General features: G+C 43.5%; 1 protein-coding gene across 2 annotated transcripts in view; it reads right to left on the bottom strand.

Moving 5' to 3' along the window:
• LOC144828274 (phospholipase A2 inhibitor and Ly6/PLAUR domain-containing protein-like) overlaps nt 1-5814 on the bottom strand; it is a 230831-nt gene extending 225017 nt beyond the window's left edge. For both annotated transcript variants that reach the window (XM_078686353.1, XM_078686355.1), the window contains exon 1: nt 5675-5814. The gene's annotated coding sequence lies outside the window, so the exon portion shown is untranslated. The remainder of the gene's footprint in view (nt 1-5674) is intronic.
• Nucleotides 5815-15511: the final 9697 nt, after the last annotated feature.

Here is a 15511-nt window from a genome sequence, read left to right as displayed (position 1 = left end):
ACTCCTCATAATGGGTATCCACTTGACCCGGCTTTGCTAGCTCTGCAATGTCTTCTGCTTCAAGATTCAAAGCCTCTTGGAAGGTCCATAGTAACAGCGGGCCTACTTAGGGCCACATGGCACCTTGCCCACCTTGCCCAACCAGAGCTGTGCTAGGGATGCTTCCATTTCCTCTTCAGTGATGGTGCCTCCAGAATTTCCCTAACTGCCCCATCTATAATTGTTATTGGGAAATCAGCTGTGAAGCACAGGAGGTCATCCCTCCTTCCCGTGGAGTGGACACTTTACAGTCACCCTTAATAAGAGTCAAATGCTTGTGCTATATCTGTGCTACTCCTCTGCAAGGAACCACCAATCCAGTTTGCTAATGCAGTCTTCTAAAACTGTGATTGTCTTTTGGAACCAGTGTTTCTGGCCACTATAATAGCTGATAATGTCTCCATGCATGGGGGCCTTCAAGGCCTTGCAGAGGACCTCCAGGGATCCCACATCTCCTTTGCTTTCTTTTATATACCTTTCCGCATATGACTACAGCCCTCTCAGAAGTCCCTATCCTAAAGGCACCAGCGACTTAGGTACCATCCCACTGCAATGCTCCTTGGCCTCCATGCAAATGTAATTTGCACAGTGGAGTGGTTTGATAAGCCTTGCGCCAAGGTGCGAGCATTTGGAATTTTATGTGTCTCTGCCATCCAAAGCATTAAATAATCAAACCAAGAGGTGGGCATGTGTGTCTGGGAATAGAAAGTATAACAGCACTCAGCTGGGTGATGTGCTTGCCAGACATAAAGCAGGGATACATTACACATGAAGGTTGGAAGGGAAGTTGGCTGCAGCACCTCAGCCGCTGTGGTGGACAAGCGATCGAGAGCAGGGTTGTGAACATTGTTGAGGTCACTCTCCAGAGCAGCTCCTTATAGAACTTCTGGCATCCCTCGAAGCTCTCGTAGGAAGCCTACTTGGATACTAGTGTTAGTGGTTGCTTTGAAGCTCACCACCTTGATGAGCACTTCACTAGCCATCTTGTCATTGAGGGTTGTACTACTTCCTGCCAATGCACCCCTTTGTTTCTGTCTCCTGAGAGAGTTTACAGCTCCTGGTGCGGGTCAGATTCTTGTCTTGGGGGCAGCAGCTGTAGGCTGTCAGCCAGGCCACAGGAAAGGCTGGGCCAATTAACGCTATGCACCCAGGTGGGCAACCTCTAATGTAGCCACCTGGGTGAATGTTACATCCAATTCAACTTTAGTAAATTGTTGGGTTTGATGAGAAAAAGTGTTTGATACCAAAAATGACAGACTTCAGTGGGGCCATAATGGAGCTGGCAACCTGGGGATGCCCAAGTTACAGCCCCTGTGATCCTTTCGCCCCCTGTACACTCATTGTAGGCCTTAATGGAAAGAGGCCACTAGAGGGACATATAAGCTTGCACACCTTTAATAATGCATCCTGCCTCCTGGGCTCAAGAGACCTATTAGAGTTGACTGGCATATCATAAAAATAGTGCTGTTACCTTGCCAATCATGATGAAGGCAAAGTTGAGTTTGAGCAGTTTGCACTGCTCATGCAGTCAGCAATTGCAGGCCTGCTGTCTTATGTTTACTTGGAGCGCTCAGAGTGGCACAATCAGTGCTTCATGCCCTGGTAACTCCTTTAACTCCCATTCTCTGGCTACGACCTGTACCATTATCAGAGACGTATAAGGGGGACTGGCAATGAGGCATGGTTAGCAAGCTCCAGTGTACTTTCAGAGTCATAACCATTAGCATTTTAGAAAAAAATGTGGGAATGACCATATAAAGAGGGCACTTTCTACTCATTGACTCTAGTAATGCACTTCCCCTGCACAACTCATTTGAATACTTGCTAGAGTGTGGGTCATGCTACCACTGAGCTCTGGTTATTGACAAACTATGTCTGACTGGTCGGGCATATCTTGTCACTGAAGACACTAACTGGTAGCCTATACGGCTAGCTTCTCCATGGCATCGCTATTATGCACGCGTCCAGAACATATATTGTTAGCATGAAAGGGGAGTGTGGTGAATGTAAGTGTTCTTGTGAGGGAGTATATGTTGCATTGTGTCTACGAGGGCTTATTGACCCATGACGCTGTGCAGCATTTCTCTAGCTTTCAAGGGTCTTTGGGATATGTCAATTGAACTATCTAGGTCTAGGGTGGGGTGGAGTGTACCATTATAATCACCTCCTCATTTATTTGCGCAGAGTTTAATAATATTTCTATTTACTGCTCAAGACAAGCAGTCTGGAACATCCTGATTCATATACATTAGTATTATATAGGTTGACTGTAGGAGTCACATCAGTGTATAATGTTTGAACAATACACCTTTCTTTAATATAATAGCGAATACTCTATGTATGTAGAATGTGCAGAAAAGAATCTGTCTGCCCCGCATTTCACTGTAGTTTTAGAGGCATTTTTGTTGTAAGGAACAATTTGTCTACTTGGTGAGAACTAGCAGATGTAGTTTTACACAAGTTAATTAGACACTATATGGCATATTATCAAGAAACAGCGTTAACATTATCGCTGCTTTAGGGGCAGAAAACTGCCACTAAAGCGGTGATAATGGGCTTGATAATACACCCCTGTGAATTCCCATAGAAGCCCATGTTCTGGTGTGAACCTGGGCTTCTATGGGAATTCACAGGGGTGTATTATCAAGCTCATTATCTCCGCTTTAGTGGCAGTTTCTGCCGCTACAGCAGCGATAATGTTAACGCCGTGCTTGATAATATGCCCCCAATGCTGCATTGGAGTAATTTAAAGGGAGGGGAGAGTTTTGTGAATATCATCTGTGTTGCTTACGCTGTACACCCTCCAGCCCCTCCCCACATATGACCCAAACTCTCAAGTGGTGATCCGCATTATAAACTCATCTACCAAGCAAAGCACCTGGGGTGGTGGCCCGAACTTATTATTTTATACTTGAGAACATATCCTTTTTTCCCGTTGTGCACACTGTAACTGTTATAGGTAAACTGCCCTACAGCTTGTGTGCTCATTGTTGCATTTGAGGTGCATACAATACATTAATTATTATAGTTTTCTGAGGGTGTCATCAGTGAATCAATTCCAAGCCTCATTGCTGGTTCACACTGCTGCTTTATCCTTTTTATGTCCCGATGTGGCAGACAAGTTACATAATATTTCATACTTTTAATGTATAGAGTAATCTCCTGCAGTTCTTGTGTTAGACACATTTGAATGTGGGTACCCGTGGCTCCTCCTGCACCGGATACTGTGGATGTTATTGATCAGCTATTCTACTTCATCCTTCGATTGTGTTTGTGTCTGGTGGTCGTCCATCTTCTTGGTTTGATTTTTATTCTGGTGTTTATTTAGCAATGAGGCTACTAGCTGAGAGTCAGCTATGACATGAGGTTAGAAAGCAATTTGGAACTTCACTCCAGCCAGTCACCACATGGCAAATGTTATTCCCATGGATTGTAGTTTATTTTTGACTGGGAGGAATATGCGACAGGCATCCAAGATTGTTTGGCAGATCCTTCTCCTTCCTCACTGCCAAGACCTGGAACACCCTCCCCACCCATCTACGGCAGACCCAAGACCCGCTCACCTTCAGGAGGCTCCTAAAAGACCTGGTTCTTTGAGCAGTAGCAGCACTCCCCCCCTCAGCGCCTTGAGACCCTCACGGGTAAGTAGCACGCTTTACAAGTACACTGATTGATTGATTGATTGCTTTGAGTGAAGTCTGGGTAGATAGCCACAAGGAAAACTTTATAATTAATTTCACTTTTATCTAATGCCATGTTGAGGATGGCATCTTGGTAGCTTAAAACATTAGCTATCACTGACCTGAGAGGGGCACCAGGCACTGAGCACTGGCCAAATCTCATATGTGCATATCCTTCTGAGAGCATCAATGACAGTGATTTACCCTTAAAAACCTAACACAGCATAGTCCTCACAAACCCTGCTGGTTTGCTCTCAACTGTGGTTTATGGCAACCCCATCTTGGATATGGCATCAAGGTTTCCATTTATAGTTTTGATTTTATCAAGCTCTGATTATTTTTTTAAACTTTTTTTGAGAGAAAGATGTTCATGAGTGCTAATGTGCTCTTTGAGTACCTGGTTCATACAAATACTAGTCAACAGTGTTTCTGATACATTTGTGTGTCGTGAATTGGGATTTTAGCACTTTATTTGGCCAACAGAGAAGAGAGGGCAAAATACCAAGATATGTCTACTAGCTAGGTTCCTGATATGTATGTACAACTATGACTTTTCTGCAATGTTCATTAGATTGGGCAGTACCACCACTTCAGGGCAGGTGTCCGTATAAAGGATTGATATTGTAATATTCCAAAATCGCTGCCAGACATCTGTGCTGTTAAAGGGTCCATGGAGCATCAGGAACAATATTGCAGAAAGTGCCCCGGGGCACTTTGGTATAACCGAAGGGGTCCCAGACTCTTGTGCGGACCCGACTGTGATAATGATAGTGCTGGTGCACATAAAGCGCCAGTGCTATCTGCAGGGAGCATTCTCTCAGTTGCATGGGGGCCTGCCCCATGCAAATGAGGGAATCCATGTGCCGCTGCACCACAGCGTATTACAGGCGCAGAGGCAAAGAAGCTCTCAGGATGTGTACTCACAGTGCACCACCTGGAAGGTGCAACACTGTGAGTGTGCCCCCTAGAGCAGCCCTCTGGAGGGGAGTAAAAGGGACCCTCCAGACATCCCCTTTAAATGTTTATCACAGCACTTTCCCCCTAATAGGGTGCATTATCATTGTTTGCGCTTGGCACACCATTTAAAAGATGCTCTTGGTGCAAAGAATGAAAACGCACAATGTACTTAATATGGGTCAGGTTGTCCAGTCACTTATTAGCAAAGCTGTTGTCTTCTAAGTGGCACCATGTGGGCACTTCTCAGCGGGACTGATCTGCTAATCACAAATTACAAGTGACGTTTTACGTGTAATGTCTTTACAATTACAGACACCGTCCTAACTTTATATTTGCAGAGCTATCTGCAGTTGTAGTGAGTCTAAGTTTACCTTTGCAAAAATGGCCATATGGGCCTTGACACCGTGGACCTCATTACAAGCTGGTGGTAAGAATTAGGGGTGTAACATTGTTCAGAGTATTACCCTGACCATGTTGCATTAACAACCCTCTTACCAGCCATTGTGGATTTGGGGCCAAGAATCCAGAAATACCACAAAAACTCCCAGTATTGCAAGGTCATCTGTGAATGATTCTCAAATGCTGTTCCCCTTTGTTCTGTGCTTTTACACTGGTATGTATTTGTGACAGGGAATGCCAGTGATATTACAGGGTGCAGTAATAGCATGTTGTGATACAGGTTATGGACCTTATGTGTGTGGTTGGACTTGAACAGTCCGTAATAGTTTGAGAATGCACCTGGATATAGTCTTGTTTCTTAGGTGTACATGTACCAATGCACCGCATAAAGGTTTGGTACAACCTAATGTGGTCACAGTAGCATTTTAGGAATGGTGGAAATCTGAGCACCAAACAAAAAGTTTCACAACTACAGCAGGTAACAGGTAGAAGGGATACACAGGCTCAGAATTGGTACAGCATAAAACATAAACAGAGAGGAAACACCAAAAAAGCTAAATGAGGCAATGTATTCTTGGTTCAGAGAAGGGTGAGATTACCTTCAACGCCGGGCTGCTCTGTGATTACAGGCAGAATGGATGGGATAATAGAGACAAAACTCCATGCACACAGTTGAAATCAAGGCAGTGGGGAAAGTAGAGCACCTCAGGACTCACACAGAACCATAGGGTTGGATTTATTGATTGACAGGCAGGGTTCTCTGCCAGACTCTTGGTCTGTCAGATCTTATTTATAAATGAGGGAATCCTAGGTGACCAATAGCAGGCAGTCAAAGGGAGGACGTTACACTAATGAGCACTATTTTGTGTAGATGATGTAATGTATTTTTTTGTCCCTCACAACCACAGAAAACATGGCAGTGAGGGACAAAACAAATATTACCCCTTCCACCTGGGAGTCATCAAGATTCACCAAACACTCCCAGATTCATGTTTTGTTTCTGAAAAACAAAGACTTTGAAAAAGTTTGGTGTGCATCCATTTGCCAAACATTTTGTATCTTGGACGAAACCAATGTGAAGGTGGCACCTTTCAAGGTACAGAGTTTCTATAGCTGCTGGTGAACATCACTGAAAGTGACAGATGCTAGTGTGGCAGGATTGTTGAGATCATGTCCTCTACTTCCTGGATGACCAGAGTACTGTCCGTCAAACCATAAATCAGACCCACAGTTGTTCACTTAAGTGATGGGAGCTTCAGACCAATACAGTGTAGGAAGCTCTCCTTTTATATGTAAAAACTAGTTTCCCTTGCAACTATGACCACATGCTTATTAACTATATTTTAAAACTATTACCACCTAAAGTACAGATCCGTCGAGTCATTATCTCTGGAACTTTCACACTTAGTAAAAAAAAATCCCAGTGTTGACATAGATTTCTTAATGTACTCTGAATATATGATTGCTACCATTGGTCCCTTTTACTGCAAAGTCTCAACTGCTGTTAATCAGACTGCACAACTTTGAAATGAGCACTCAAGCGACTCTCCCTCTCACTATACCCTGTTTATGAGTGTGGTTGTTGCAGATTGTGGCTGTGAAGCAGTGAGGTACCACCCTTGTAACTTGAATCCCTATTTTTAAAAGTAGCTCTTCATTACTGATGACTCTCTTGAGGAGGGAACCTGATGCAAATTATAGTTAGGGACAGATTATACTCGTATGAAACCAGTGACATTCTTCAGTTATAGTTAGCTGAGCTACCTTTAACTAACGTCTCACAATGCACTGCTCATGGCCTCATATATTACATCCCTCATGGCATCACTGATGACATCTCGAATGACATAACTGGTGAAATCACTGATGATGTCATCCTCAGAACCACTCACCCATCCGCTCAAATACCCATTCAACCACTCATACACCCACTAGCACACACCCATACTACCACTCAAACACCCACACAGGCACTCACATGTGCACTCCCTCACCCATACAGCCACTCACATAAACACTCACACTGCAATACAGCCTCTCATACAACCAATCGGTTAATCGAACACCCACTCAAACAGCCACTCAGTCACCCATACAGCCACTTAAACATACAGCCACTCACCCATACATCCCATAACACAGCCACCCAGTCACCCATACAGCCACTAACATATCCACTCACAGACCCAAACAGACACTCATACACCCACTCACTCACCAATAAAACACTTACATAAACCAGGGGGCTGCTAGCTTTGTAGGGCACTAGAGCATGAAGGTATTTCAATTCTAACTTTTTAGAATGTATTTATAATATGAATTAAATATTTAAGGAAGTACTTATGTTTTTGGTATTTAGTATGAGTTATTTATTTTACTTGAATTATTTGTAACTAATGAATTATACTACATAATAAGCAAAATTGAAAAATACATTTGCTCAATTACATAACACTTATAATATATAAAAACACTGACATGCATATGTAATAAGGTGGTCAGTTTTTATTCTTCAATTTCAAAATATATCAGCAAACCTATATATGTGTTGAATATTTCCTACACCAGTTTTCAAAAGTATAAATGGTATCTCTCTTTCCACAAAAAAACGTATTAGATGATTATTCAATTTCAGATTAAATTATAACATTTTTACAATAGCCTTCCTGGACACTGCATCCATTGTTGTTGCTTACATTGGCACCATCTAGGGCAGTCTTTAAGACTGCATTCTTGCTAAAAGAATGTGGAGAAATAGACACAGGCAGTGGCAAAGTAAAACTGAAATTTAGAATTTGGAGAATATTCCATTAACAGAAAGATAACCTTTAATAAACTGCCAACAAGTGGATATTCTGAATTGTCCCTTTGAGGAGTATTGAGCATTCCCACAAGTTCCCTAAGCCTGAAAACCTGTGGATTATTAAATTGGGGCATGAATATATGCGACAGACATGAGCTGAATACTTTTGCACATTTCTGATACACATGGTTATTAAACTGATGAGCGCATTACATGTACAAAGAGGTATTTTTATATAAAATAAAAATAATTTATTTGATAAATAACCTGAAAAAGTAACACTTATATAGGTCATGTTCTTATTGGGCATTTTGCAGTATTTCCGTTTACTCACTTGCTGTGGGGTGGTGTGGTTGATGATTCTTGTGTGCCTTTTGTTGTAGGTCCTGGTTACATTACATGTGTTGTTGGTCTGCTTTGTTGCTGCTCTTGTTGCTTGGATGATGCATTGGCTTGATGTGTATCCACTCTTGCTGCTCTTCTTTCCGCTTTTTGTTATTCAAAGATCCTGTCCATCTTTCTCAAGCCTCTAGTCATGATCAACAGGCATGGTTGTCCTGCCTTTCATGCTGAAAACGTGGGCCCATATTCATCAGTACTTCTCACAATGCAAGCCTGCAGGCCACCTTGCTGTGCTGAGCTGTCAGAAAGGGAGGGCAGGAATGTACAGCTTTTAACGTTTCACGATGCATTCCTTCTCTCTGACTGTGCTGGTGCATAAACTGCTGCCTTGCGCCAACGGCAACACCTTCTAAATATGTTGCACAGGTACCTCCATTACAAGCAACATTATTTTTGTACAGCAACATAACACTCTTCAGTGCATATATGAACCATCTTGCAAACTTTATCTGCACCCATGATATTAACATCCTTTCCAAGCCAATGAAACTCATAACCAGTTCAACACCTGCATGACCAAATTATCTGACGAAATGAAGGCCAACTGTCTCAGAATTAACAATGGCAGGACTACTGTTGCGATCTGCAGTAAGAATACCTCACCGTGTGACTCTGCTTGGCAGCTAGCTGAACCTGAACTATCACCACCACCAACACCTGCATAAAGAAGCCTGGTCAAGTCAACAATATTCCAGTTTCAACACCCTGAAGATTATAGACACCTTCTAATGCTTCTCACCAGCATACCCAAAACCATCATATGGGGTTTTTCACAAGCAAACTAGACTATAGGATCTCCCTCAAATTTTGGCTTTCCACACAACTCACCACACATTTTCCAGGCTCTCAGAAATCCACAAGGATGTTACTAAACCTTCTACTCCACACACTCATCCCATAAACACAACCAACCACAGTTAACAATCCTCACCAACAGTTTCAAAGGGGAAACATACTTTACAACAAAACTTTTTCCACGCAGTACCTTTACAACGCAGGTATTACAACGCAAGTCATTACAACGACTTGCACTGGAGGGCACTGTAGGTTAGGGAATAGTTTAATTTACTATCCAAAACCTTCCCTACTATCCACGGGGACTGGATTTGGAATAGTAAATTAAACTATTTCACTATCCAGCACCCCCAACGCAAGTCGTTGTAACGACTTGCGTTGTAAAGGCATGCGTGGAAAAAAAGAATGCGTTGTAACGACATACATCCATTTCAAAGCACTACACAACCCTGGCACGGCATACCCCATATGCACCTCTCCTTTCACAAACCATTCAGGTTGGATCTACTTGCCAACACACCATAGATATTCTAAGAATGAGTCATAGGTCCTTTCCTCTCCTACAGCGCTCATAATGTGTGGAACAATCTGACGTTACATTGCGTAGGCTATTCCTCAGTTATTGCGTTCTGCAAGAAGCTGAAGACATGGATATTCACTTGACTGCCTTCAGAGATACTACATCCACACACACTCACACACATAAACACACATACACACACCTACAAACCCCTTCACAGACCCACATAGCCACTCTGACTACCACTCACACAACAATTCACACACTTACACACCCACTCAGAGACCCATAAAACCACTATCACAGCCACTCAGAGACCCAATTAGCTACTCATACAGCCCCTCACATACCCGTACAAACACTCATGCACCCACTCACAGTGACATATATGTAGACATATGGCAGCAGTTACTCAGACATTAACAACCAAACATATAATATCTAACTTTTCTTTCTCTGATCCAAAATGGATCCATTTTCTTTAAGTTTTTGGAACTGTATTTTTTTTTACACTGTACAATAAGATATGATTATCAGAATCTGGGGTACCACTGAAGGATTGCTTGCAGTTAAACAGCAGGATCCCGGTCTCCGGAAGCAGGTTGAGATGCAGCACTTGATGCTGATCCATCTGGTTCATCTCTTTGGATCTCTGGTCTCCAGCTGTCAGGGGTGTATGGTTCCCAGATGTTTTAACATGCTGCTCTCCCCATGAGAGTATTTTTTGCTATCCCTTCTAGAAAATTATTCATGCCATAGTTTGCATTTAACAATCTTTGCTAACACCTTTTTTTCTGCAGATGGTTTGGCTGTTGTGGCTGTTCTTCCTCCTCTTGTTCCGGCTGCTATTTTTCCTGTTCTCTTTCTCCTCATGATTCCATTTTCTATCATGGTTCTATGATGGGTTACCAAAAAAACACAGCAAAAAAAAAAAGAGTTTCTACTGAGCTGCAAAGACATACCAGATGAAAAAGAAATTAGAAGGACATCTCTGTAGAAGAGAGTGGCAGGAGTTCCAACCGATCAAATATATTTGTTGCTCCATCACATGGGACTTGTGGATCTGCACCTCTGCATTTCAAGTGACATCACTGAATTTCACATCATCCTTCTTCACAAGAAGTGATACCTTTGGGGTTTTCATCTTATATCTGCACAGAAAGCAACATCAATCCACTCACCCTCCCAAGATCTACTTAATGGCTGCCACAATGTGGATACGCAGCTGGCATGGCAAAGGGACCTCATCTGTGTGTGTCCGTGCCTGATTGATAAACAATAACCATCTTAAAATCAATTCAAACAAGAGTGCGATTGCCATTGCTAGAAGCATGGAATTCCATATTTTTGTCAGGATTTGATACCTATATTGCGCCTGCCTAGTTACCAGACTACAACTCCCAGAATTCCTTGCTGGTTAATGGAGCATAAAGGAGGGGGCGTGGCCTAGAGACATCGTGTGTAAATTGTTATTTCGTTCTTGTTCGAGGAAGAGAACAGGTCGCTGGTTCCAGCGCGACCGTCATGTCTTTGTAGAAGAAACCGAGTCGGGGTTTCTTAAGGAAGCGAGTGCCGCCGGGTGAGAAATCTAATCACGGGCGGAATCCTGATACTGACAGTGCGTGTTAGTTCAAGTTGGCGTCTTGCCTTTTCCATGCTGCAGAAGGGAGGAACCTTTTGGGAAAGTGTTACAGCGGGCTCGTTGTGAAGAAGATAAAACTGCACGCACCGGTGATCCTGGTAAGCGCGTTAGTCGCGTGTACTGTAATCTTGAACAGAGAAGATTCTCTGTGCAGGAACATATTGGAGTGTTTTTGAATCGCACCCATTATAGATTCGGTCCAAGATAGTGGTGGCTTCAAAGTTGTATTTGAGTCTTATTATCTTCTACGAACTAATCGTATGGGAGGAGAGTGATATTTAGTAGCATCAACAAGAGGAAAAGGAAATCGGAGTCAGTGTCTGAGCGGAGGATAGTGGGGTAGCTCCCTACATTCTACCGTGTCAAGAGTCTGGGATTTCAATTGATGTTAATGAACAATGAACAAGGTATAGCGCGGATACTAGTGGTGGGAAGCTACATTATACCGTGCCAGAAACTTTACATTTGTGGATTATACACAGTGGTGGAATTGTTTTTCTTTAGTTGGAACTACTCGTTCATGGGAAACTTTTGTTGTCTGATGGTGAAAAACTTATTACCAAGTGGATATCTCAACATGGAAACAATACATGTTATAATTACAAAACAGGAGGGTATGTTCTAATCAGAGTGGTTTCAATTACTCATAACTCAGTGAATGAATTCTATGGCCCTAACTTGTGTATTTGCTTTCAATAGGGAGCTGATAACTCATGATAGTACTTGGTACTAGAATAAGAGGAGAGCGGTGAATGCAAAAGGACACAGGTGAATATTTTGACTAGTTAGGATAGCGAGAATGAAATGAGAGTAGGATTATCGAAAGTGTTGTAATCCTGTGTGTTTTCTCATTTCAGCCGTCCCTTCCCAGCTGTCCCCTTCCTTCCCCTACTGTTTATTATTTTTTCTCACATTTTCCCTTACCTGATCACTCGAACACCCTGTGTTGTACTGGGGGTGTTGGTGCGGTCTGAAGGTGGAACCCATATTGCATCAATCGAATCCTGCGGAGTTCAACCCTGACAGAATTACACACCCAAGAATTACGCTCTGCCTGATTCGGTTGGTGCAGATATGGCTTCCATGGAGGATGTATTGCAGGCACTGGTGTTGGTGCAGCAGGAACTGGCAGCATCTACGGCTGAGGCCATAGCATTGAAGGATAGGGTAGAACAACTGTCAAAAAAACCTTTTTCCTCTGGTCCATCTCAAATACAGGTTACTGTGCCTCCCCCCATTCCTTTGGGTAATCCTGAACCTTATGCGGGGGATCCCCGTAAAATCCAGGTGTTTCTCACTCAAGTGTTACTTCACTTCTCTTGTAAACCTGCTGCGTTTCCGAGTAATCATTCCAGGGTGGCGTTCGCCATTTCGTATATGGTAGGCGAAGCCGCTAACTGGGCAGTTCCACTGGTCAAAAACGATGATGCACTCCTCTCTGACTGGTCAGCTTTTAGAGCTGAATTTGAAAAGGTTTTTGATAGGAGGGCTAATACCTTTAGCGCAGATAAAGAATTGATGGAGTTGAAACAAGGTAGGGTAGAACTTATCACCTACCTAACATCATTTAATCGGCTGGTGGCAGAATCTGAGTGGCCAGAAGGCAAACGTATGTCCCTCTTCTATCAAGGGCTCAGAGACGAGATTAAAGATTGCATCGCTCAGATAGACCCTCAACCCACTTCTTGTGTAGATATGATAAACCTGGCTTTGAGACTGGATAGTAGATTGTCAGAAAGAGGTGGGGACAGGAAGCGATGGGAGAAGGGGAGATATCGTTATGACAGGTTTCCCGGCAAGTCGGCGAGTGCCTCAGACCCTGGACCAGAACCCACGGAAATAGGTGCCATAAGGTCCCCATTGTCCAGAGAGGAAAGAGAGAGCAGGAGGGTTCAGGGTCTGTGTATGTATTGTGGCCGGAAAGGTCATTATGTCCGGGAGTGTCCAGTTAAAAAACAGGGAGCTAACACCTAGGATAAGAACAGGAAAGTGGCGGCCTCTTCTACCGTAAAGGTGCAGGAGGAAAAGGAGTCACTACCTCAGAGAGACGAAGAACCCCCTCAGTGGAAGCTTACCTCATTGTCCACAAATGTCATAGGAGAAACTGAGTCTCATCTGGTTCTTACTATGTTGGTTGAATGTGAAAACAAAACACATAATGTCCTAGTGATGTTGGATTCCGGAGCCACGGGCAACTTTATAGATAACGGGTTGGTTACTCGTTTGGAGTTGCCAAGAGTTCCTAGGGAAAACCCCGAGGAAGTGTTAGCAGTGGATGGGCAGCCTATTAAATCAGGACTCATCACTGAGAAAAAAGTTGAGATGAGGGTATCCATAGAGGTGGACGAGGGGAGACACTCCGAGATGTTGGAATTGAATATAATAGATGCCCCTCAATATGAGATCATTTTGGGTATGCCATGGTTGATATATCATAACCCCGTGATAAATTGGAAATGCAGAACGATTCAGTTTTTGCCTGAATTTTGCCAAGAGCACTTTGTTCCCTGTGTGTGCTCTCATGTAGCAGTGTTGGCTAGTTCATTCATGATAGCTACTGCAGCAGAAAAGGATGTGAAGTTGCCAGTAGAATATTTATCTTACCAAGATGTTTTCAGTGAAATCCAAGCGGAAACTTTGCCCCCACACCGGGATTATGATTGTCGCTTAGACCTGGTGGAAGGGGCTACCATTCCTACCTGTCGGGTCTATGCGCTGTCGGTCCCTGAAACCGCACACTTGAAAGAGTATTTGGAGCATTATGTGAGGTTGGGGTTCATTAGACCTTCAAGATCTCCTGCAGCCTCGCCGCTGTTTTTCATAGCGAAAGCCAACGGCGATCTTCGAGCATGTGTCGACTACCGCGTCTTGAACAAAAACACCGTACGTAACCGATATCCTCTCCCCCTCATTTCTGTTTTAATCGATCAGGTGAGGGAAGCAAGAATTTATACCAGATTGGATTTGCGGGGTGCCTATCACCTGGTCAGGGTTCGTGAGGGGGATGAGTGGAAAACGGCGTTCAAGACGCGGTACGGGTTGTACGAATACCTGGTTATGCCTTTTGGGCTATGTACCGCCCCTGCGGCATTTCAATTTCTCATTAATTATGTTTTAAAGGAGTATATTGATTTGTTTGTGGTGGTCTACATAGACAACATTTTGGTATACTCATTGGAGACATCTAGACACAGTGAACATGTGTGTATGGTCTTGGAGAAGTTGAGAGAACACTGTCTTTATGTCAAATTGAGTAAATGCGAATTTGGGGTACATACTGTTGAATTCTTGGGGGTGATGCTTAGTCCTGAGGGGCTACAGATGTCAGAGCGAAAGGTGCAAGCAGTCCAGGATTGGCCTGTTCCTAAGAATGTGAGGGAGGTACAGAGTTTTCTGGGCTTCGCTAACTACTATCGTAGGTTTATTGTGCAGTTCTCACAAATAGCGGTACCCATCACTAGATTGGTAAGGAAAGGAGTCACCTTTACATGGACAAGCGAAGCAGGGGAAGCCTTTGAGAGATTGAAGTCAGCTTTTATCACGGCTCCTGTGTTAGCCCATCCGAATTTAGAACATCCTTTTGTGGTTGAGGCTGATGCCTCTGATGAAGCAATAGGAGCAGTGCTGTCCCAAAGAGACAAACATACGGGGCAACTACACCCTGTGGCATATCTATCGAAGAAATTGAATTTGGCTGAACTCAACTATACAATAGCCGAAAAAGAATTGCTGTCTATAAAAAGGGCATTTCAGGAACGGAGACAGTATTTGTGGGGTGCACGTCATGTCATCACTGTGTACACTGACCAATGAAACCTACAATACATGACTTCTGCGAGACACTTGCCGCAACGACAGATGCGTTGGATGCTCTTTTTCACTGAATACAATTTTGTGGTTACTTTCAGACCGGGTTCTGAGAACCGCAAAGCTGATGCGTTATCTAGACAGACTTTACCAGTGGTGCCTAATGAGGAAGAGGTACAGGCTATTATACCAGCAGCTAAGGTGGTGTGTGTAGTGAGGGCTGAGACCTTTTTGGATGAGGTGAAGGCACATCAATACCCTGGGGGATGGAATGCTTGGGCGGATGGTAATCCAGCAAGACTGGTGAAACAGGGACTGCCTTTTCAACAAGAGCGTTTGTATTTGCCCAACGTTCCTTTGCAAATAAAGGCCTTTCGATGGTGCCATGAAGTACCAATGGCAGGTCACCCGGGCATTCGCAAAACAATAGTCACCGTCCAAAGACATTTCTGGTGGGAAACTCTTGT

Source organism: Lissotriton helveticus, chromosome 4_1 (assembly GCF_964261635.1).
Source record: "Lissotriton helveticus chromosome 4_1, aLisHel1.1, whole genome shotgun sequence".
In the NCBI taxonomy this organism is placed as follows: domain Eukaryota; kingdom Metazoa; phylum Chordata; class Amphibia; order Caudata; family Salamandridae; genus Lissotriton; species Lissotriton helveticus.
This window is presented reverse-complemented; position numbering and strand designations above follow the sequence as displayed.